We start from the raw sequence: 22,515 nt of genomic DNA, 5'->3' as shown, positions 1-22,515 counted from the left end.
TCGGTGGCTGAATCACATTATACGGTAACCGAAAAAGAGTTATTGGCCATCAAGGATGCTTTACAAACGTGGCGTCATCATCTCATGGGAGCAAAACATCAGACAGTGGTATATACAGACCACAAAAACCTACAGGACCTGGCCTCTCTAAAATGTGCAAACAGCAGACAGGTGCGTTGGCATTTGTTTTTTGCCGCTTTCGATTTTGTGGTCAAGCACAGACCAGGACGCATTCATGGCAAAGCTGATGCCTTATCCCGTTCTCCCGGAGGGGAGTCCTTGTCCGTGTACCCCGTCACACTGCTAGGAAAGGGCCATGTCATCTGTACTTGTACTCCATCCCCCACCATGCTTACTGACATCAGGCGTTGGGTTTCCCAGAACCCTCAGGCACTCAACGAATGGGACATTGCCCTTCATGAGGGGTTACCTTTTATCCACGATAAATTGTTCCTTCCTACGTGTGACGTACGCAACCAGGCGTTAACATGGTCACACGATGCTGTGGTAAACGGCCATCCCGGGCAACAGCGTACTCTGGACCTATTGCAACGCTGGTGCTGGTGGCCTTCCATGAGAAAAGATGTCGAACATTACGTTAACACTTGTTCCATATGTGCCCAATGTAAAACACGCAAAGGACGGCCTTTAGGGCTGCTCTTGCCGCTACCCGTACCTCCCAGACCATGGCACACCGTCTCGATGGATCTCATCACTGACCTACCCCGCAAGCAGGGCTTCGATACCATATGGGTTATTGTCGATTCGTACACCAAAATGGCCCGCTTTATCCCCTGTACTGGTATACCATCTGCTCCAGCCCTGGCTCGCTTATTCTTCAGATCTGTCTTCTGTCTCTTTGGTTTGCCACAGGTCATCATATCAGACCGTGGGTCACAATTCACGTCCTGTTTCTGGCGCGCTCTCACCAGACTTCTGGGGATCGATGCTCGCTTCTCTTCGGCTTATCACCCCGAAAGCGACGGGCAGACCGAGCGGGTAAATCAGGCTCTGGAGCAGTATTTGCGGTGTTTGTCCCTCCAGTACCAGGACTCTTGGGCCAAACTACTGTATATTGCTGAATTTGCATATAATAACTCCCGTCATTCGACCACTGGTTTCTCGCCCTTTTATGCTCTATACGGGCAGCATCCACGTGCCCTTCCACTTCCTGATTTTCCCTCTGCTACTCCCGCTGCTAATGCCTGTGTTCGTGATCTGGCCGGTGTCCATGCCCAGACCTTGGTCCATCTCCGTGAGGCCCAAACGGTTATGAAGAAGAAGGCTGACCGTAAACGGGCTGCAGCCCCGGAGTATCGGGTGGGTGACCGGGTGTGGCTTTCAACCAGGCATTTGCGGATCCCTGGTTGTCGCAAGTTGTTGCCTCGATTTGTGGGCCCTTATAAGATCTCCAGGGTCTTGAATCCCGTGGCTCTCAAGCTTTCGGTTCCCCTTTCCTGGAGGATTCACCCGGTCTTCCATACTTCTCTCCTGAAACCCTACCTTGCTCCTACCCGTGTCCTGGTCCCGCCCGCTCCTGTCTCGGTGGCTTCTCAGGATGTTTACGAGGTCAGTGCCATCCTTGGGTCCCGTTTCCATCGGGGTCGGCTTCAGTACCTGGTGGACTGGCTGGGCTATGGTCCCGAGGATCGCTCTTGGGTTCTCTCCCGGGATGTCCAGGCTCCGCTTCTGGTTTCTCGTTTTCACAGGGACAATCCTGCGAGCCCACGGGGTCGTGGGCCTTTGAGGGGGGATTCTGTCACACCGCTACCTAGACCGCGGACACACCATTCCGCTCGCCCCTCCTTGTCTACCCATTCCAGCACTCCCCGACACTCATGCATTATGCTCCCCACTCACGTCGCACACAACAGGGCACGGCATGACAGGTTTGGGGTAACGGGTGTTTATCGCCCCTCACGGCGGTGGCAGATCAACTGGAGGCTCCGTCATTTCAGGAACTCACATCCCTTGCGGAGACCGGCGCTTCCCGGCGCTTCACGGATCACGTGACTTCTGTTGCCTAGCAGCATGGCAACACTTTCGGTTCGCATCACACGTGACTCTACGTACGACCCTTCCGAGGATAAAAGGAGTCTGTGAACCGAGGGCGTTGCTTCACAGCTGTCTTGTTTTGGATCACGTGACGTTCACTGTTCGTTCAAGGACCTGCTCTGATTCTGACCTCGGCTCGCTCCACGGATTCCTCTTGCCTAGCCCTTCAAGCACTTTTGGATTTGCCTATTATCGACCCACGCTTGCTCCACGGATTCCTCGTGCCTAGCCCTTCATGTACTTTTGGATTTGCCTATTATCGACCCACGCTTGCTCCACGGATTCCTCTTGCCTAGCCCTTCAAGTACTTTTGGATTTGCCTGTTACCGACCCACGCTTGCTCCACGGACTCCACTTGCTTAACCCTTCACTGGCTAGGGCCTCAGTCCTACAAATAGGTGGTTACCTGTTCTACCCTACAGCTTGTTCCAGCTACAGCTAGGAGACCCACGCCTTGACCCAAGACCTCACAGGTATTCAGGGATTTTGGGGTTATGCACATAAAGGTATTCGGGCCCTGTTTCTTTACTTAACCACTGTACCTTTCCTTACAGCGCTCAAGGGGTTCTTCCGGCTGTTCCCGCGTCCTGGTTTTCCGGACTTCCACCTGTGGCCTTAATATTCACACTGACGATATTACTAAACCGTCAGGGTGTTTCTTGGGGACAGAGGGGTTGTTCATACTCTACACGACCAACGAACCTCGTAACAGACTGTGAAGCCCTTTTTTGGTCGTCCAGAGTATGAATCCCTCCGCCGGGGATCCAGTGACCGCCTTGTTACAAGCCGTGGCGGCCCTTAGGACCGACATGACTACCGCCACAGCAGCAATAAACCACCGTCTGGATGCCCTCCAAAGCACACGTTTTCCTTTACCCTCGGATGCTGAATTCGGTGACACAGTCCCCTCAGACCAACCAGCCCCGGTTATGGCTCCTGCACCCACTCCCATACTGCTTCCTACGCCTGTTCCCCTTGCTGCCCCCGAACGTTACCAGGGGGACCCTCGGAGGTATCGTACTTTCATTAATCAATGTAAGCTACACTTTTTGTGTAGACCCTTAGCGTTCCCCGATTCTGTTACAAAGGCCGCATTTCTTCTATCCCATTTGTCTGGGGTAGCGGCCACCTGGGCCAATCCGATGCTAGAGAACGACCATCCCGCCCTCTATGACTTCGATCTTCTTGTATCAGAAATGGCCAAAGTCTTTGATACACGGTATAAAGCCCACTCCAGAGACCTCGAACTCCTAGATCTAACACAAGGCAAACAATCTTTGATAGAGTACATTACTAAGTATAACCAACTCGCTGCTGAGACCTCCTGGCCAGAGGAGAAAAAAGCAATCGTATTCTACCGTGGCCTGTGCAACTCCATGAAAGATGCTCTCTCAGCGGTTCCTGCCCTTCCCTCGGTATTCTCGGATTTGGTGGATCTTGCGTTACAAGTAGATGCAAGGAGATCCGAGAGAAGGGCCGAAACGTCTTTTTCTGCCCACTCTGGACATCCCATATCCACCGCCCCTGTTGAACCCATGCAAATAGGAGGTGTCCGTAGTCCGATAACCCTATCCGAACGAGAACGCCGGAGGAATGACAATGCCTGCTTTTATTGCGGGTTGAACGGACACTTTGTAAGGGAATGCCCCAGACGCCCCAAGAACAAAGCATCGGGTTTTCCGAGGGCTCGCCCATGATACAGGGGGCACCGGCGAGCCTATCTCTGACCCCCTCCGAACCTGCCTTTGGCCCTGTCAGACCGATAGAGGTCCATGCCCTGCTAAAACCCACTGGGGAGATCAAACACATAGTCCATATTGTGATCGATTCCGGGGCCACTGGTTGTTTCATCGATATTTCCCTGGCCCATCGTCTCAACCTGCCCCTGGTTAGGAAGGAACATCCAGAACCAGTACATGCTGTGGACGGTACTTCGCTATCTTCCGGTCCGATCAGGTTCCAAACTGCTCCTATGGAAGTGGTGATTCAAAACAACCATAGAGAAACCCTGGTATTTGATCTGATTAACACACCACTGTTCGGCATCATACTGGGAATACCATGGTTACGGCAACATAATCCATTGATCAATTGGGGCAACGGACAGGTCACGTTCGAGTCGGATCTGTGTCAACATTACTGTCTCATCGACACAGATTCACTGTCCACTCCTGCCTCGATTCTTGGTGCCATGACCGCCACCCATCTCAACGACACGGTTTCGGACCCTGTGCCTTCACACACTGTGGGGGCTGTCACAGCCAACATACCTGCGGCCTATCACGATTTTCACATGGTGTTCGATAAAGCCACTGCTGAGGGCCTTCCCCCTCATAGACCGTACGATTGTCCGATCGACCTGGTTCCGGATGCTCCTATTCCCAGGGGTAGGATTTATTCGTTGTCACGGTCAGAGGAGCAAGCCCTTAAGGATTACATACAGAAAGCACTGGAATTGGGTCATATACGTCCTTCTTGTTCTCCAGCTGCTAGTCCGATCTTCTTTGTGCCGAAAAAAGAGGGCGATCTCCGTCCATGTGTGGACTACAGACGGCTAAATGCCATCACTATAAAGAACAGGTACCCTCTTCCGCTCATATCCACGCTACTGGACAGGTTGACTAAAGCATCCGTTTTTACCAAGCTGGACCTCAGAGGGGCGTACAATCTGGTTCGCATGCGGCTTGGGGATGAGTCGAAGACGGCGTTTTGCTCCCGACAGGGTTTATTCGAATACACTGTAATGCCCTTCGGGCTTTGTAACGCTCCTGCCACGTTCCAACGTTTTGTCAATGACGTATTCTCGGACATCCTGGATACGTTCGTGGTGGTTTATCTGGACGATATACTGATCTATTCATCCTCCCTGGAGGAACACGTCGGGCATGTTAGGGAAGTGCTCTCTCGCCTTAAGGTGAATGCCTTGTTTGCCAAACCTGAAAAGTGTCTATTTCATTCCAAGGAAGTGGAGTTTCTGGGCTTTCACATATCCCCTGGAGGCCTGTCCATGAATTTATCTAAGGTCCATGCCGTCACTGAATGGCCGACTCCCGTTACTCTGAAACAACTCCAGTCTTTTCTCGGCTTCGCAAATTTTTACCGGCGATTCATCGTCGGCTTCTCTTCTATTGTTTCTCCACTGACCGCTCTGACCAGCCCCCTGGTCCCGTTCACTTGGACCTCCACTCATCAGAAGGCTTTTGAGGAACTCAAGGCCAGGTTCGTGTCCGCCCCTGTTTTGCAGCATCCTGATCCCGATCTCCCCTACGTTCTGGAGGCAGATGCCTCCTCGTTTGCTCTAGGCGCAGTGTTGTCTCAACCATGCCCGACCACGGGTTGTCTTCATCCAGTGGCCTATCACTCACGCAAGTTCTCGGTGGCTGAATCACATTATACGGTAACCGAAAAAGAGTTATTGGCCATCAAGGATGCTTTACAAACGTGGCGTCATCATCTCATGGGAGCAAAACATCAGACAGTGGTATATACAGACCACAAAAACCTACAGGACCTGGCCTCTCTAAAATGTGCAAACAGCAGACAGGTGCGTTGGCATTTGTTTTTTGCCGCTTTCGATTTTGTGGTCAAGCACAGACCAGGACGCATTCATGGCAAAGCTGATGCCTTATCCCGTTCTCCCGGAGGGGAGTCCTTGTCCGTGTACCCCGACACACTGCTAGGAAAGGGCCATGTCATCTGTACTTGTACTCCATCCCCCACCATGCTTACTGACATCAGGCGTTGGGTTTCCCAGAACCCTCAGGCACTCAACGAATGGGACATTGCCCTTCACGAGGGGTTACCTTTTATCCACGATAAATTGTTCCTTCCTACGTGTGACGTACGCAACCAGGCGTTAACATGGTCACACGATGCTGCGGTAAACGGCCATCCCGGGCAACAGCGTACTCTGGACCTATTGCAACGCTGGTGCTGGTGGCCTTCCATGAGAAAAGATGTCGAACATTACGTTAACACTTGTTCCATATGTGCCCAATGTAAAACACGCAAAGGACGGCCTTTAGGGCTGCTCTTGCCGCTACCCGTACCTCCCAGACCATGGCACACCGTCTCGATGGATCTCATCACTGACCTACCCCGCAAGCAGGGCTTCGATACCATATGGGTTATTGTCGATTCGTACACCAAAATGGCCCGCTTTATCCCCTGTACTGGTATACCATCTGCTCCAGCCCTGGCTCGCTTATTCTTCAGATCTGTCTTCTGTCTCTTTGGTTTGCCACAGGTCATCATATCAGACCGTGGGTCACAATTCACGTCCTGTTTCTGGCGCGCTCTCACCAGACTTCTGGGGATCGATGCTCGCTTCTCTTCGGCTTATCACCCCGAAAGCGACGGGCAGACCGAGCGGGTAAATCAGGCTCTGGAGCAGTATTTGCGGTGTTTGTCCCTCCAGTACCAGGACTCTTGGGCCAAACTACTGTATATTGCTGAATTTGCATATAATAACTCCCGTCATTCGACCACTGGTTTCTCGCCCTTTTAAGCTCTATACAGGCAGCATCCACGTGCCCTTCCACTTCCTGATTTTCCCTCTGCTACTCCCGCTGCTAATGCCTGTGTTCGTGATCTGGCCGGTGTCCATGCCCAGACCTTGGTCCATCTCCGTGAGGCCCAAACGGTTATGAAGAAGAAGGCTGACCGTAAACGGGCTGCAGCCCCGGAGTATCGGGTGGGTGACCGGGTGTGGCTTTCAACCAGGCATTTGCGGATCCCTGGTTGTCGCAAGTTGTTGCCTCGTTTTGTGGGCCCTTATAAGATCTCCAGGGTCTTGAATCCCGTGGCTCTCAAGCTTTCGGTTCCCCTTTCCTGGAGGATTCACCCGGTCTTCCATACTTCTCTCCTGAAACCCTACCTTGCTCCTACCCGTGTCCTGGTCCCGCCCGCTCCTGTCTCGGTGGCTTCTCAGGATGTTTACGAGGTCAGTGCCATCCTTGGGTCCCGTTTCCATCGGGGTCGGCTTCAGTACCTGGTGGACTGGCTGGGCTATGGTCCCGAGGATCGCTCTTGGGTTCTCTCCCGGGATGTCCAGGCTCCGCTTCTGGTTTCTCGTTTTCACAGGGACAATCCTGCGAGCCCACGGGGTCGTGGGCCTTTGAGGGGGGATTCTGTCACACCGCTACCTAGACCGCGGACACACCATTCCGCTCGCCCCTCCTTGTCTACCCATTCCAGCACTCCCCGACACTCATGCATTATGCTCCCCACTCACGTCGCACACAACAGGGCACGGCATGACAGGTTTGGGGTAACGGTGTTTATCGCCCCTCACGGCGGTGGCAGATCAACTGGAGGCTCCGTCATTTCAGGAACTCACATCCCTTGCGGAGACCGGCGCTTCCCGGCGCTTCACGGATCACGTGACTTCTGTTGCCTAGCAGCATGGCAACACTTTCGGTTCGCATCACACGTGACTCTACGTACGACCCTTCCGAGGATAAAAGGAGTCTGTGAACCGAGGGCGTTGCTTCACAGCTGTCTTGTTTTGGATCACGTGACGTTCACTGTTCGTTCAAGGACCTGCTCTGATTCTGACCTCGGCTCGCTCCACGGATTCCTCTTGCCTAGCCCTTCAAGCACTTTTGGATTTGCCTATTATCGACCCACGCTTGCTCCACGGATTCCTCGTGCCTAGCCCTTCATGTACTTTTGGATTTGCCTATTATCGACCCACGCTTGCTCCACGGATTCCTCTTGCCTAGCCCTTCAAGTACTTTTGGATTTGCCTGTTACCGACCCACGCTTGCTCCACGGACTCCACTTGCTTAACCCTTCACTGGCTAGGGCCTCAGTCCTACAAATAGGTGGTTACCTGTTCTACCCTACAGCTTGTTCCAGCTACAGCTAGGAGACCCACGCCTTGACCCAAGACCTCACAGGTATTCAGGGATTTTGGGGTTATGCACATAAAGGTATTCGGGCCCTGTTTCTTTACTTAACCACTGTACCTTTCCTTACAGCGCTCAAGGGGTTCTTCCGGCTGTTCCCGCGTCCTGGTTTTCCGGACTTCCACCTGTGGCCTTAATATTCACACTGACGATATTACTAAACCGTCAGGGTGTTTCTTGGGGACAGAGGGGTTGTTCATACTCTACACGACCAACGAACCTCGTAACAGACTGTGAAGCCCTTTTTTGGTCGTCCAGAGTATGAATCCCTCCGCCGGGGATCCAGTGACCGCCTTGTTACAAGCCGTGGCGGCCCTTAGGACCGACATGACTACCGCCACAGCAGCAATAAACCACCGTCTGGATGCCCTCCAAAGCACACGTTTTCCTTTACCCTCGGATGCTGAATTCGGTGACACAGTCCCCTCAGACCAACCAGCCCCGGTTATGGCTCCTGCACCCACTCCCATACTGCTTCCTACGCCTGTTCCCCTTGCTGCCCCCGAACGTTACCAGGGGGACCCTCAGAGGTATCGTACTTTCATTAATCAATGTAAGCTACACTTTTTGTGTAGACCCTTAGCGTTCCCCGATTCTGTTACAAAGGCCGCATTTCTTCTATCCCATTTGTCTGGGGTAGCGGCCACCTGGGCCAATCCGATGCTAGAGAACGACCATCCCGCCCTCTATGACTTCGATCTTCTTGTATCAGAAATGGCCAAAGTCTTTGATACACGGTATAAAGCCCACTCCAGAGACCTCGAACTCCTAGATCTAACACAAGGCAAACAATCTTTGATAGAGTACATTACTAAGTATAACCAACTCGCTGCTGAGACCTCCTGGCCAGAGGAGAAAAAAGCAATCGTATTCTACCGTGGCCTGTGCAACTCCATGAAAGATGCTCTCTCAGCGGTTCCTGCCCTTCCCTCGGTATTCTCGGATTTGGTGGATCTTGCGTTACAAGTAGATGCAAGGAGATCCGAGAGAAGGGCCGAAACGTCTTTTTCTGCCCACTCTGGACATCCCATATCCACCGCCCCTGTTGAACCCATGCAAGTAGGAGGTGTCCGTAGTCCGATAACCCTATCCGAACGAGAACGCCGGAGGAATGACAATGCCTGCTTTTATTGCGGGTTGAACGGACACTTTGTAAGGGAATGCCCCAGACGCCCCAAGAACAAAGCATCGGGTTTTCCGAGGGCTCGCCCATGATACAGGGGGCACCGGCGAGCCTATCTCTGACCCCCTCCGAACCTGCCTTTGGCCCTGTCAGACCGATAGAGGTCCATGCCCTGCTAAAACCCACTGGGGAGATCAAACACATAGTCCATATTGTGATCGATTCCGGGGCCACTGGTTGTTTCATCGATATTTCCCTGGCCCATCGTCTCAACCTGCCCCTGGTTAGGAAGGAACATCCAGAACCAGTACATGCTGTGGACGGTACTTCGCTATCTTCCGGTCCGATCAGGTTCCAAACTGCTCCTATGGAAGTGGTGATTCAAAACAACCATAGAGAAACCCTGGTATTTGATCTGATTAACACACCACTGTTCGGCATCATACTGGGAATACCATGGTTACGGCAACATAATCCATTGATCAATTGGGGCAACGGACAGGTCACGTTCGAGTCGGATCTGTGTCAACATTACTGTCTCATCGACACAGATTCACTGTCCACTCCTGCCTCGATTCTTGGTGCCATGACCGCCACCCATCTCAACGACACGGTTTCGGACCCTGTGCCTTCACACACTGTGGGGGCTGTCACAGCCAACATACCTGCGGCCTATCACGATTTTCACATGGTGTTCGATAAAGCCACTGCTGAGGGCCTTCCCCCTCATAGACCGTACGATTGTCCGATCGACCTGGTTCCGGATGCTCCTATTCCCAGGGGTAGGATTTATTCGTTGTCACGGTCAGAGGAGCAAGCCCTTAAGGATTACATACAGAAAGCACTGGAATTGGGTCATATACGTCCTTCTTGTTCTCCAGCTGCTAGTCCGATCTTCTTTGTGCCGAAAAAAGAGGGCGATCTCCGTCCATGTGTGGACTACAGACGGCTAAATGCCATCACTATAAAGAACAGGTACCCTCTTCCGCTCATATCCACGCTACTGGACAGGTTGACTAAAGCATCCGTTTTTACCAAGCTGGACCTCAGAGGGGCGTACAATCTGGTTCGCATGCGGCTTGGGGATGAGTGGAAGACAGCGTTTTGCTCCCGACAGGGTTTATTCGAATACACTGTAATGCCCTTCGGGCTTTGTAACGCTCCTGCCACGTTCCAACGTTTTGTCAATGACGTATTCTCGGACATCCTGGATACGTTCGTGGTGGTTTATCTGGACGATATACTGATCTATTCATCCTCCCTGGAGGAACACGTCGGGCATGTTAGGGAAGTGCTCTCTCGCCTTAAGGTGAATGCCTTGTTTGCCAAACCTGAAAAGTGTCTATTTCATTCCAAGGAAGTGGAGTTTCTGGGCTTTCACATATCCCCTGGAGGCCTGTCCATGAATTTATCTAAGGTCCATGCCGTCACTGAATGGCCGACTCCCGTTACTCTGAAACAACTCCAGTCTTTTCTCGGCTTCGCAAATTTTTACCGGCGATTCATCGTCGGCTTCTCTTCTATTGTTTCTCCACTGACCGCTCTGACCAGCCCCCTGGTCCCGTTCACTTGGACCTCCACTCATCAGAAGGCTTTTGAGGAACTCAAGGCCAGGTTCGTGTCCGCCCCTGTTTTGCAGCATCCTGATCCCGATCTCCCCTACGTTCTGGAGGCAGATGCCTCCTCGTTTGCTCTAGGCGCAGTGTTGTCTCAACCATGCCCGACCACGGGTTGTCTTCATCCAGTGGCCTATCACTCACGCAAGTTCTCGGTGGCTGAATCACATTATACGGTAACCGAAAAAGAGTTATTGGCCATCAAGGATGCTTTACAAACGTGGCGTCATCATCTCATGGGAGCAAAACATCAGACAGTGGTATATACAGACCACAAAAACCTACAGGACCTGGCCTCTCTAAAATGTGCAAACAGCAGACAGGTGCGTTGGCATTTGTTTTTTGCCGCTTTCGATTTTGTGGTCAAGCACAGACCAGGACGCATTCATGGCAAAGCTGATGCCTTATCCCGTTCTCCCGGAGGGGAGTCCTTGTCCGTGTACCCCGACACACTGCTAGGAAAGGGCCATGTCATCTGTACTTGTACTCCATCCCCCACCATGCTTACTGACATCAGGCGTTGGGTTTCCCAGAACCCTCAGGCACTCAACGAATGGGACATTGCCCTTCACGAGGGGTTACCTTTTATCCACGATAAATTGTTCCTTCCTACGTGTGACGTACGCAACCAGGCGTTAACATGGTCACACGATGCTGCGGTAAACGGCCATCCCGGGCAACAGCGTACTCTGGACCTATTGCAACGCTGGTGCTGGTGGCCTTCCATGAGAAAAGATGTCGAACATTACGTTAACACTTGTTCCATATGTGCCCAATGTAAAACACGCAAAGGACGGCCTTTAGGGCTGCTCTTGCCGCTACCCGTACCTCCCAGACCATGGCACACCGTCTCGATGGATCTCATCACTGACCTACCCCGCAAGCAGGGCTTCGATACCATATGGGTTATTGTCGATTCGTACACCAAAATGGCCCGCTTTATCCCCTGTACTGGTATACCATCTGCTCCAGCCCTGGCTCGCTTATTCTTCAGATCTGTCTTCTGTCTCTTTGGTTTGCCACAGGTCATCATATCAGACCGTGGGTCACAATTCACGTCCTGTTTCTGGCGCGCTCTCACCAGACTTCTGGGGATCGATGCTCGCTTCTCTTCGGCTTATCACCCCGAAAGCGACGGGCAGACCGAGCGGGTAAATCAGGCTCTGGAGCAGTATTTGCGGTGTTTGTCCCTCCAGTACCAGGACTCTTGGGCCAAACTACTGTATATTGCTGAATTTGCATATAATAACTCCCGTCATTCGACCACTGGTTTCTCGCCCTTTTAAGCTCTATACGGGCAGCATCCACGTGCCCTTCCACTTCCTGATTTTCCCTCTGCTACTCCCGCTGCTAATGCCTGTGTTCGTGATCTGGCCGGTGTCCATGCCCAGACCTTGGTCCATCTCCGTGAGGCCCAAACGGTTATGAAGAAGAAGGCTGACCGTAAACGGGCTGCAGCCCCGGAGTATCGGGTGGGTGACCGGGTGTGGCTTTCAACCAGGCATTTGCGGATCCCTGGTTGTCGCAAGTTGTTGCCTCGTTTTGTGGGCCCTTATAAGATCTCCAGGGTCTTGAATCCCGTGGCTCTCAAGCTTTCGGTTCCCCTTTCCTGGAGGATTCACCCGGTCTTCCATACTTCTCTCCTGAAACCCTACCTTGCTCCTACCCGTGTCCTGGTCCCGCCCGCTCCTGTCTCGGTGGCTTCTCAGGATGTTTACGAGGTCAGTGCCATCCTTGGGTCCCGTTTCCATCGGGGTCGGCTTCAGTACCTGGTGGACTGGCTGGGCTATGGTCCCGAGGATCGCTCTTGGGTTCTCTCCCGGGATGTCCAGGCTCCGCTTCTGGTTTCTCGTTTTCACAGGGACAATCCTGCGAGCCCACGGGGTCGTGGGCCTTTGAGGGGGGATTCTGTCACACCGCTACCTAGACCGCGGACACACCATTCCGCTCGCCCCTCCTTGTCTACCCATTCCAGCACTCCCCGACACTCATGCATTATGCTCCCCACTCACGTCGCACACAACAGGGCACGGCATGACAGGTTTGGGGTAACGGGTGTTTATCGCCCCTCACGGCGGTGGCAGATCAACTGGAGGCTCCGTCATTTCAGGAACTCACATCCCTTGCGGAGACCGGCGCTTCCCGGCGCTTCACGGATCACGTGACTTCTGTTGCCTAGCAGCATGGCAACACTTTCGGTTCGCATCACACGTGACTCTACGTACGACCCTTCCGAGGATAAAAGGAGTCTGTGAACCGAGGGCGTTGCTTCACAGCTGTCTTGTTTTGGATCACGTGACGTTCACTGTTCGTTCAAGGACCTGCTCTGATTCTGACCTCGGCTCGCTCCACGGATTCCTCTTGCCTAGCCCTTCAAGCACTTTTGGATTTGCCTATTATCGACCCACGCTTGCTCCACGGATTCCTCGTGCCTAGCCCTTCATGTACTTTTGGATTTGCCTATTATCGACCCACGCTTGCTCCACGGATTCCTCTTGCCTAGCCCTTCAAGTACTTTTGGATTTGCCTGTTACCGACCCACGCTTGCTCCACGGACTCCACTTGCTTAACCCTTCACTGGCTAGGGCCTCAGTCCTACAAATAGGTGGTTACCTGTTCTACCCTACAGCTTGTTCCAGCTACAGCTAGGAGACCCACGCCTTGACCCAAGACCTCACAGGTATTCAGGGATTTTGGGGTTATGCACATAAAGGTATTCGGGCCCTGTTTCTTTACTTAACCACTGTACCTTTCCTTACAGCGCTCAAGGGGTTCTTCCGGCTGTTCCCGCGTCCTGGTTTTCCGGACTTCCACCTGTGGCCTTAATATTCACACTGACGATATTACTAAACCGTCAGGGTGTTTCTTGGGGACAGAGGGGTTGTTCATACTCTACACGACCAACGAACCTCGTAACAGACTGTGAAGCCCTTTTTTGGTCGTCCAGAGTATGAATCCCTCCGCCGGGGATCCAGTGACCGCCTTGTTACAAGCCGTGGCGGCCCTTAGGACCGACATGACTACCGCCACAGCAGCAATAAACCACCGTCTGGATGCCCTCCAAAGCACACGTTTTCCTTTACCCTCGGATGCTGAATTCGGTGACACAGTCCCCTCAGACCAACCAGCCCCGGTTATGGCTCCTGCACCCACTCCCATACTGCTTCCTACGCCTGTTCCCCTTGCTGCCCCCGAACGTTACCAGGGGGACCCTCGGAGGTATCGTACTTTCATTAATCAATGTAAGCTACACTTTTTGTGTAGACCCTTAGCGTTCCCCGATTCTGTTACAAAGGCCGCATTTCTTCTATCCCATTTGTCTGGGGTAGCGGCCACCTGGGCCAATCCGATGCTAGAGAACGACCATCCCGCCCTCTATGACTTCGATCTTCTTGTATCAGAAATGGCCAAAGTCTTTGATACACGGTATAAAGCCCACTCCAGAGACCTCGAACTCCTAGATCTAACACAAGGCAAACAATCTTTGATAGAGTACATTACTAAGTATAACCAACTCGCTGCTGAGACCTCCTGGCCAGAGGAGAAAAAAGCAATCGTATTCTACCGTGGCCTGTGCAACTCCATGAAAGATGCTCTCTCAGCGGTTCCTGCCCTTCCCTCGGTATTCTCGGATTTGGTGGATCTTGCGTTACAAGTAGATGCAAGGAGATCCGAGAGAAGGGCCGAAACGTCTTTTTCTGCCCACTCTGGACATCCCATATCCACCGCCCCTGTTGAACCCATGCAAATAGGAGGTGTCCGTAGTCCGATAACCCTATCCGAACGAAAACGCCGGAGGAATGACAATGCCTGCTTTTATTGCGGGTTGAACGGACACTTTGTAAGGGAATGCCCCAGACGCCCCAAGAACAAAGCATCGGGTTTTCCGAGGGCTCGCCCATGATACAGGGGGCACCGGCGAGCCTATCTCTGACCCCCTCCGAACCTGCCTTTGGCCCTGTCAGACCGATAGAGGTCCATGCCCTGCTAAAACCCACTGGGGAGATCAAACACATAGTCCATATTGTGATCGATTCCGGGGCCACTGGTTGTTTCATCGATATTTCCCTGGCCCATCGTCTCAACCTGCCCCTGGTTAGGAAGGAACATCCAGAACCAGTACATGCTGTGGACGGTACTTCGCTATCTTCCGGTCCGATCAGGTTCCAAACTGCTCCTATGGAAGTGGTGATTCAAAACAACCATAGAGAAACCCTGGTATTTGATCTGATTAACACACCACTGTTCGGCATCATACTGGGAATACCATGGTTACGGCAACATAATCCATTGATCAATTGGGGCAACGGACAGGTCACGTTCGAGTCGGATCTGTGTCAACATTACTGTCTCATCGACACAGATTCACTGTCCACTCCTGCCTCGATTCTTGGTGCCATGACCGCCACCCATCTCAACGACACGGTTTCGGACCCTGTGCCTTCACACACTGTGGGGGCTGTCACAGCCAACATACCTGCGGCCTATCACGATTTTCACATGGTGTTCGATAAAGCCACTGCTGAGGGCCTTCCCCCTCATAGACTGTACGATTGTCCGATCGACCTGGTTCCGGATGCTCCTATTCCCAGGGGTAGGATTTATTCGTTGTCACGGTCAGAGGAGCAAGCCCTTAAGGATTACATACAGAAAGCACTGGAATTGGGTCATATACGTCCTTCTTGTTCTCCAGCTGCTAGTCCGATCTTCTTTGTGCCGAAAAAAGAGGGCGATCTCCGTCCATGTGTGGACTACAGACGGCTAAATGCCATCACTATAAAGAACAGGTACCCTCTTCCGCTCATATCCACGCTACTGGACAGGTTGACTAAAGCATCCGTTTTTACCAAGCTGGACCTCAGAGGGGCGTACAATCTGGTTCGCATGCGGCTTGGGGATGAGTGGAAGACGGCGTTTTGCTCCCGACAGGGTTTATTCGAATACACTGTAATGCCCTTCGGGCTTTGTAACGCTCCTGCCACGTTCCAACGTTTTGTCAATGACGTATTCTCGGACATCCTGGATACGTTCGTGGTGGTTTATCTGGACGATATACTGATCTATTCATCCTCCCTGGAGGAACACGTCGGGCATGTTAGGGAAGTGCTCTCTCGCCTTAAGGCGAATGCCTTGTTTGCCAAACCTGAAAAGTGTCTATTTCATTCCAAGGAAGTGGAGTTTCTGGGCTTTCACATATCCCCTGGAGGCCTGTCCATGAATTTATCTAAGGTCCATGCCGTCACTGAATGGCCAACTCCCGTTACTCTGAAACACCTCCAGTCTTTTCTCGGCTTCGCAAATTTTTACCGGCGATTCATCGTCGGCTTCTCTTCTATTGTTTCTCCACTGACCGCTCTGACCAGCCCCCTGGTCCCGTTCACTTGGACCTCCACTCATCAGAAGGCTTTTGAGGAACTCAAGGCCAGGTTCGTGTCCGCCCCTGTTTTGCAGCATCCTGATCCCGATCTCCCCTACGTTCTGGAGGCAGATGCCTCCTCGTTTGCTCTAGGCGCAGTGTTGTCTCAACCATGCCCGACCACGGGTTGTCTTCATCCAGTGGCCTATCACTCACGCAAGTTCTCGGTGGCTGAATCACATTATACGGTAACCGAAAAAGAGTTATTGGCCATCAAGGATGCTTTACAAACGTGGCGTCATCATCTCATGGGAGCAAAACATCAGACAGTGGTATATACAGACCACAAAAACCTACAGGACCTGGCCTCTCTAAAATGTGCAAACAGTAGACAGGTGCGTTGGCATTTGTTTTTTGCCGCTTTCGATTTTGTGGTCAAGCACAGACCAGGACGCATTCATGGCAAAGCTGATGCCTTATCCCGTTCTCCCGGAGGGGAGTCCTTGTCCGTGTACCCCGACACACTGCTAGGAAAGGGCCATGTCATCTGTACTTGTACTCCATCCCCCACCATGCTTACTGACATCAGGCGTTGGGTTTCCCAGAACCCTCAGGCACTCAACGAATGGGACATTGCCCTTCACGAGGGGTTACCTTTTATCCACGATAAATTGTTCCTTCCTACGTGTGACGTACGCAACCAGGCGTTAACATGGTCACACGATGCTGCGGTAAACGGCCATCCCGGGCAACAGCGTACTCTGGACCTATTGCAACGCTGGTGCTGGTGGCCTTCCATGAGAAAAGATGTCGAACATTACGTTAACACTTGTTCCATATGTGCCCAATGTAAAACACGCAAAGGACGGCCTTTAGGGCTGCTCTTGCCGCTACCCGTACCTCCCAGACCATGGCACACCGTCTCGATGGATCTCATCACTGACCTACCCCGCAAGCAGGGCTTCGATACCATATGGGTTATTGTCGATTCGTACACCAAAATGGCCCGCTTTATCCCCTGTACTGGTATACCATCTGCTCCAGCCCTGGCTCGCTTATTCTTCAGATCTGTCTTCTGTCTCTTTGGTTTGCCACAGGTCATCATATCAGACCGTGGGTCACAATTCACGTCCTGTTTCTGGCACGCTCTCACCAGACTTCTGGGGATCGATGCTCGCTTCTCTTCGGCTTATCACCCCGAAAGCGACGGGCAGACCGAGCGGGTAAATCAGGCTCTGGAGCAGTATTTGCGGTGTTTGTCCCTCCAGTACCAGGACTCTTGGGCCAAACTACTGTATATTGCTGAATTTGCATATAATAACTCCCGTCATTCGACCACTGGTTTCTCGCCCTTTTATGCTCTATACGGGCAGCATCCACGTGCCCTTCCACTTCCTGATTTTCCCTCTGCTACTCCCGCTGCTAATGCCTGTGTTCGTGATCTGGCCGGTGTCCATGCCCAGACCTTGGTCCATCTCCGTGAGGCCCAAACGGTTATGAAGAAGAAGGCTGACCGTAAACGGGCTGCAGCCCCGGAGTATCGGGTGGGTGACCGGGTGTGGCTTTCAACCAGGCATTTGCGGATCCCTGGTTGTCGCAAGTTGTTGCCTCGTTTTGTGGGCCCTTATAAGATCTCCAGGGTCTTGAATCCCGTGGCTCTCAAGCTTTCGGTTCCCCTTTCCTGGAGGATTCACCCGGTCTTCCATACTTCTCTCCTGAAACCCTACCTTGCTCCTACCCGTGTCCTGGTCCCGCCCGCTCCTGTCTCGGTGGTTTCTCAGGATGTTTACGAGGTCAGTGCCATCCTTGGGTCCCGTTTCCATCGGGGTCGGCTTCAGTACCTGGTGGACTGGCTGGGCTATGGTCCCGAGGATCGCTCTTGGGTTCTCTCCCGGGATGTCCAGGCTCCGCTTCTGGTTTCTCGTTTTCACAGGGACAATCCTGCGAGCCCACGGGGTCGTGGGCCTTTGAGGGGGGATTCTGTCACACCGCTACCTAGACCGCGGACACACCATTCCGCTCGCCCCTCCTTGTCTACCCATTCCAGCACTCCCCGACACTCATGCATTATGCTCCCCACTCACGTCGCACACAACAGGGCACGGCATGACAGGTTTGGGGTAACGGGTGTTTATCGCCCCTCACGGCGGTGGCAGATCAACTGGAGGCTCCGTCATTTCAGGAACTCACATCCCTTGCGGAGACCGGCGCTTCCCGGCGCTTCACGGATCACGTGACTTCTGTTGCCTAGCAGCATGGCAACACTTTCGGTTCGCATCACACGTGACTCTACGTACGACCCTTCCGAGGATAAAAGGAGTCTGTGAACCGAGGGCGTTGCTTCACAGCTGTCTTGTTTTGGATCACGTGACGTTCACTGTTCGTTCAAGGACCTGCTCTGATTCTGACCTCGGCTCGCTCCACGGATTCCTCTTGCCTAGCCCTTCAAGCACTTTTGGATTTGCCTATTATCGACCCACGCTTGCTCCACGGATTCCTCGTGCCTAGCCCTTCATGTACTTTTGGATTTGCCTATTATCGACCCACGCTTGCTCCACGGATTCCTCTTGCCTAGCCCTTCAAGTACTTTTGGATTTGCCTGTTACCGACCCACGCTTGCTCCACGGACTCCACTTGCTTAACCCTTCACTGGCTAGGGCCTCAGTCCTACAAATAGGTGGTTACCTGTTCTACCCTACAGCTTGTTCCAGCTACAGCTAGGAGACCCACGCCTTGACCCAAGACCTCACAGGTATTCAGGGATTTTGGGGTTATGCACATAAAGGTATTCGGGCCCTGTTTCTTTACTTAACCACTGTACCTTTCCTTACAGCGCTCAAGGGGTTCTTCCGGCTGTTCCCGCGTCCTGGTTTTCCGGACTTCCACCTGTGGCCTTAATATTCACACTGACGATATTACTAAACCGTCAGGGTGTTTCTTGGGGACAGAGGGGTTGTTCATACTCTACACGACCAACGAACCTCGTAACAACATTCTCTCCAGAGTACTCCAGCTTCTTTGCTGGACTGTAAGACCAAAACCATTCAAGATGGTCCACCTACAGGGCGGCCATCTTGAAACACTGTTCCGCCCACAGAAACGCCCAAGAGGCTTGCACGGTGGCCTATAATCTGCAATGCAGATAAGATCAGGCCCCACGAGAATTTGTGCAGGAGCTAAAACACACCTTTACACAAACCACTAGGAGGGTGCGCGCGGATAGCACAGAGTTTATAACTACCTACTTTCACGCGCTCCCAAAATATATCATGACCCAGCTGGTGAGGGATTTTCATGATAAAAAGATCCCTGGACTGGGTAATGGAGCAGGCTACCCGCATTTATGAGGTCCAAAAACCTGCAGAAAATAAAAACCAAATAAAAAAAAAACAGCCAACAACCCTGCTGCTGCTAAGGTGGCGGAGGTGAAGGTTGCCCCCATTTTGGACCTAGAAATGGGGGGGGGGCCTAAAAATTTACCTACCCAAAACCCACAAAATCAGAGGCCAAGAAGGCCTTCTGGCCAATCAACAACAGGGGGCAGTCAGGGAGGTAATCCCACCAATAGGACCCCTAACTCTCCTAATTATGTAAGTCCCAGACACAAGGGAAACTGACCTATCTTGGGGTATGTATGGACTCTCCCAGCCCAGGGGGGGGGATCCAACCAGGAAAGTGCAGCCCCAGAAAACTTCCCTCCTAACTTCCCTCAGGAGGGCAGTAATCCCCCAAATCCCGGGTTAAGTTTCTTTCCCCGGTACCCACAAAACCCCAACCTGCAGGACAACCCTCCTTTCTTTCCCCGGTTACAGGAGCCCAGACAACCTAATCCGGGAGAGGGGAGGCCAAGGGTGGAGGGTTACCAAAATCCCCAGTACCCAGGGTACTCCGGGAGAAGTGATAGTTACCCTTCCAGTGAACCCCCTATGTATGAACAGAGACCCTGTACCAGCCAGAAAGGGTGTCCCGACTGGAGCACCAGGTCCAGAATCTCACACAAGATCTGGGTCGCATATTGAGGGCTTAGCAGAACCCTCAGATGAACACGGCGACTCAGAACCCCTCAAATCCAGGGTCTGGCACCCCAGAACAATGACAGAGAGAGAACCCCGATAATTCACCAGTTTCCGAGGAGGAGGCACGGGGGGAAGAGGGTGTAAAGCCCTAGAGGAAGCTTCCTTCCTCACCTGTGAAAAGCCCCTCGACAACCTGGAACCGGAACTAAAACCTATTGCCCCCACAAATCTGCAACCTAGGGAACAGAGGGTGGGTAGGAGAAATAAAGACCTTAAAAAGGCCCATTTTGTGCAGGAAGTTAGTGTCCTCCAATTTGAAGGGGAAGAATACTTAGAGGATTGTGTGAAAAAAATCTTCTCCTTCAGGGACGGGGGAATTTCACCCAAAGAAAAATGGGTCCCAAGAGATCTGAGTGAAGACTGGGTGGGTGTGGGGACCGATTCAGAGTCACTCATCCCTGAACCACCGAATTGCCATTCTGAGAAAAAAATAGTAAAGGAGGGATCCTCCCCACAAACTGGTCTTAGTGACTGCCTCCAGGTAACAGGGGGCAGCACAGAGCTAGGGGAAAAAGGGGATTCTGAAATCCCATCTATTTCAGGATTTAACATTTTTATTACAGATTCCCAGACTCTGACACCGAAAATTGTTCAAAATGCCACAGTGTCAGAGTCCAAAATAAAGAAATTGACCACCCAGCTTGCCCGAAATGCTCATTACCTTTGCCCACTTAAGGAGAAGGAGGGGAGATTGTATGCCCCTGTTCAAGTGCAAGGGCAATGTGCAATTTCAGCACTGATGGACACTGAACCCCAAGCCACTCTTCTGTCAAAAAGGACCATTGAGCAGCTAAATTCAGGAAGCGGGAGAGACACCAGATCCCTCTCACCACTCTTCCCGGAGAACTCCAGAACTTCGACGGGAATGAAATTCCTGTTGAGGGGACAGCGGATTGGGAAATGAAAAATGGGCGACACAAGGTGAAACACACGGTCATAGTCTTGACTCCAGAGGGAACACCCTGCCTGCTAGGGAATGACATCCTGCGCAGGTTGTCTCCCCTAATAGACTTTGTGAACAAGGTACTCTGGACTCAGACTAACAGGCCAATAAAATTAAAACAGAGTGTCAACAATGTTAATTTAAATGGCACATGCCACATGGTTGAACAAAAATCTGATCATATTGAGTTTCATTTCCAGAATAATCAAATACTTGACATTACAGTAATTGCTGTAGGACAACAAACTGGTGATGGGAACTCCTCTCTGTTCCTGAAAATCAACCTTCCCTCCAGTTTTAAGTGGCATTCCACACTGGAAGGAAATACTTTGAAATTTTATACTGATTCATAATCTGAAAATCCCAACTCTATAGTCAAAAGTGATGAGAAACCAGCTCAAAGTTTAGCTGACATTCAGAAAATTTGAGAATAGTTGTTCCTCCCTATTCAGTTAAATGAGGAGAAGGAGTCTGTTCTCGCCTGAGTGTGCGTGAACCACGGAAAGAGCTTCATCTGCAAAGCCCTGTTCAGAAAGCTCCCAAAAGTTCCAGCCATTCCCACATTTAAATTGATCGATAAGTCGGAAATGGGCCTGGAAAATCCCAATTCCAAATACCTCCTGCCTAACAGGTGGATGCTCAAAATTTTTCTACGTGACAAAAGCTTTGAACATAATTGTTGGGTCGTGTGAGATGTCCCTGCTGCATTCTATTTAGGCAGTGACATTCTCAATCGGTTTGCAATTAATTTGGACCTGATAAATTACAAGGCTTGGTCCAGACTAGGGGCAATCCCATGGGCTTTGATGATTCAGAAAAAGCATTTCGGTCAGCCCAATTGCTGCTGTATGCGGTTGAAGTTCAAATTGGAGAGGAGGTCACCATCCCAGGACGGACCCGACAATTCCCACTTGAAATAAAACTTAAAAGAGGACAGAAACTGCAAAATCCTGACACGTATGTACATCTTAATGCTCATCTCCAACAGCAGGGGTTGGGGTTAAACCCAACAGCATTAGTCAATGTAGAACGCAACACCATTCCAATAGTGGTGGATAACAGCGACCTCAGGAGTATCACTCTGGGCGCAGGCACCATTATTGGAATTGTGGTTGATGACTGACATTTTTCCATGAATCTAGGAAACAAACTGATAGGACCAATCCCCAATGACTGTTTTGACAATGACTGTGACAACGACATACCAGCAGACAGGATCTTCACCCGGCAAGGGGGAATTTCCTTGTGTTCTCTTCCTGCCCTTAAAGGGAGGAAGAGGTGACCTGTGACATCAGGCAGGATGAGGTGATATTCCAGGTCCACAATTACTGCTTCTCCTACCTGAAACCCTCTGTCCAGGTCAATACCCTAACCAGAGACCTCTCCACCCAACTGGAGGAGACCACTGAGATAGCAAAACCCAAAGTCTTTCCAGGT

Source organism: Ambystoma mexicanum, chromosome 7q (assembly GCF_040938575.1).
Source record: "Ambystoma mexicanum isolate Mex_15411 chromosome 7q, UKY_AmexF1_1, whole genome shotgun sequence".
Lineage (NCBI taxonomy): Eukaryota > Metazoa > Chordata > Amphibia > Caudata > Ambystomatidae > Ambystoma > Ambystoma mexicanum.
The sequence above is the reverse complement of the archived record's forward strand: the minus strand, read 5'-3'. Positions refer to the sequence as shown.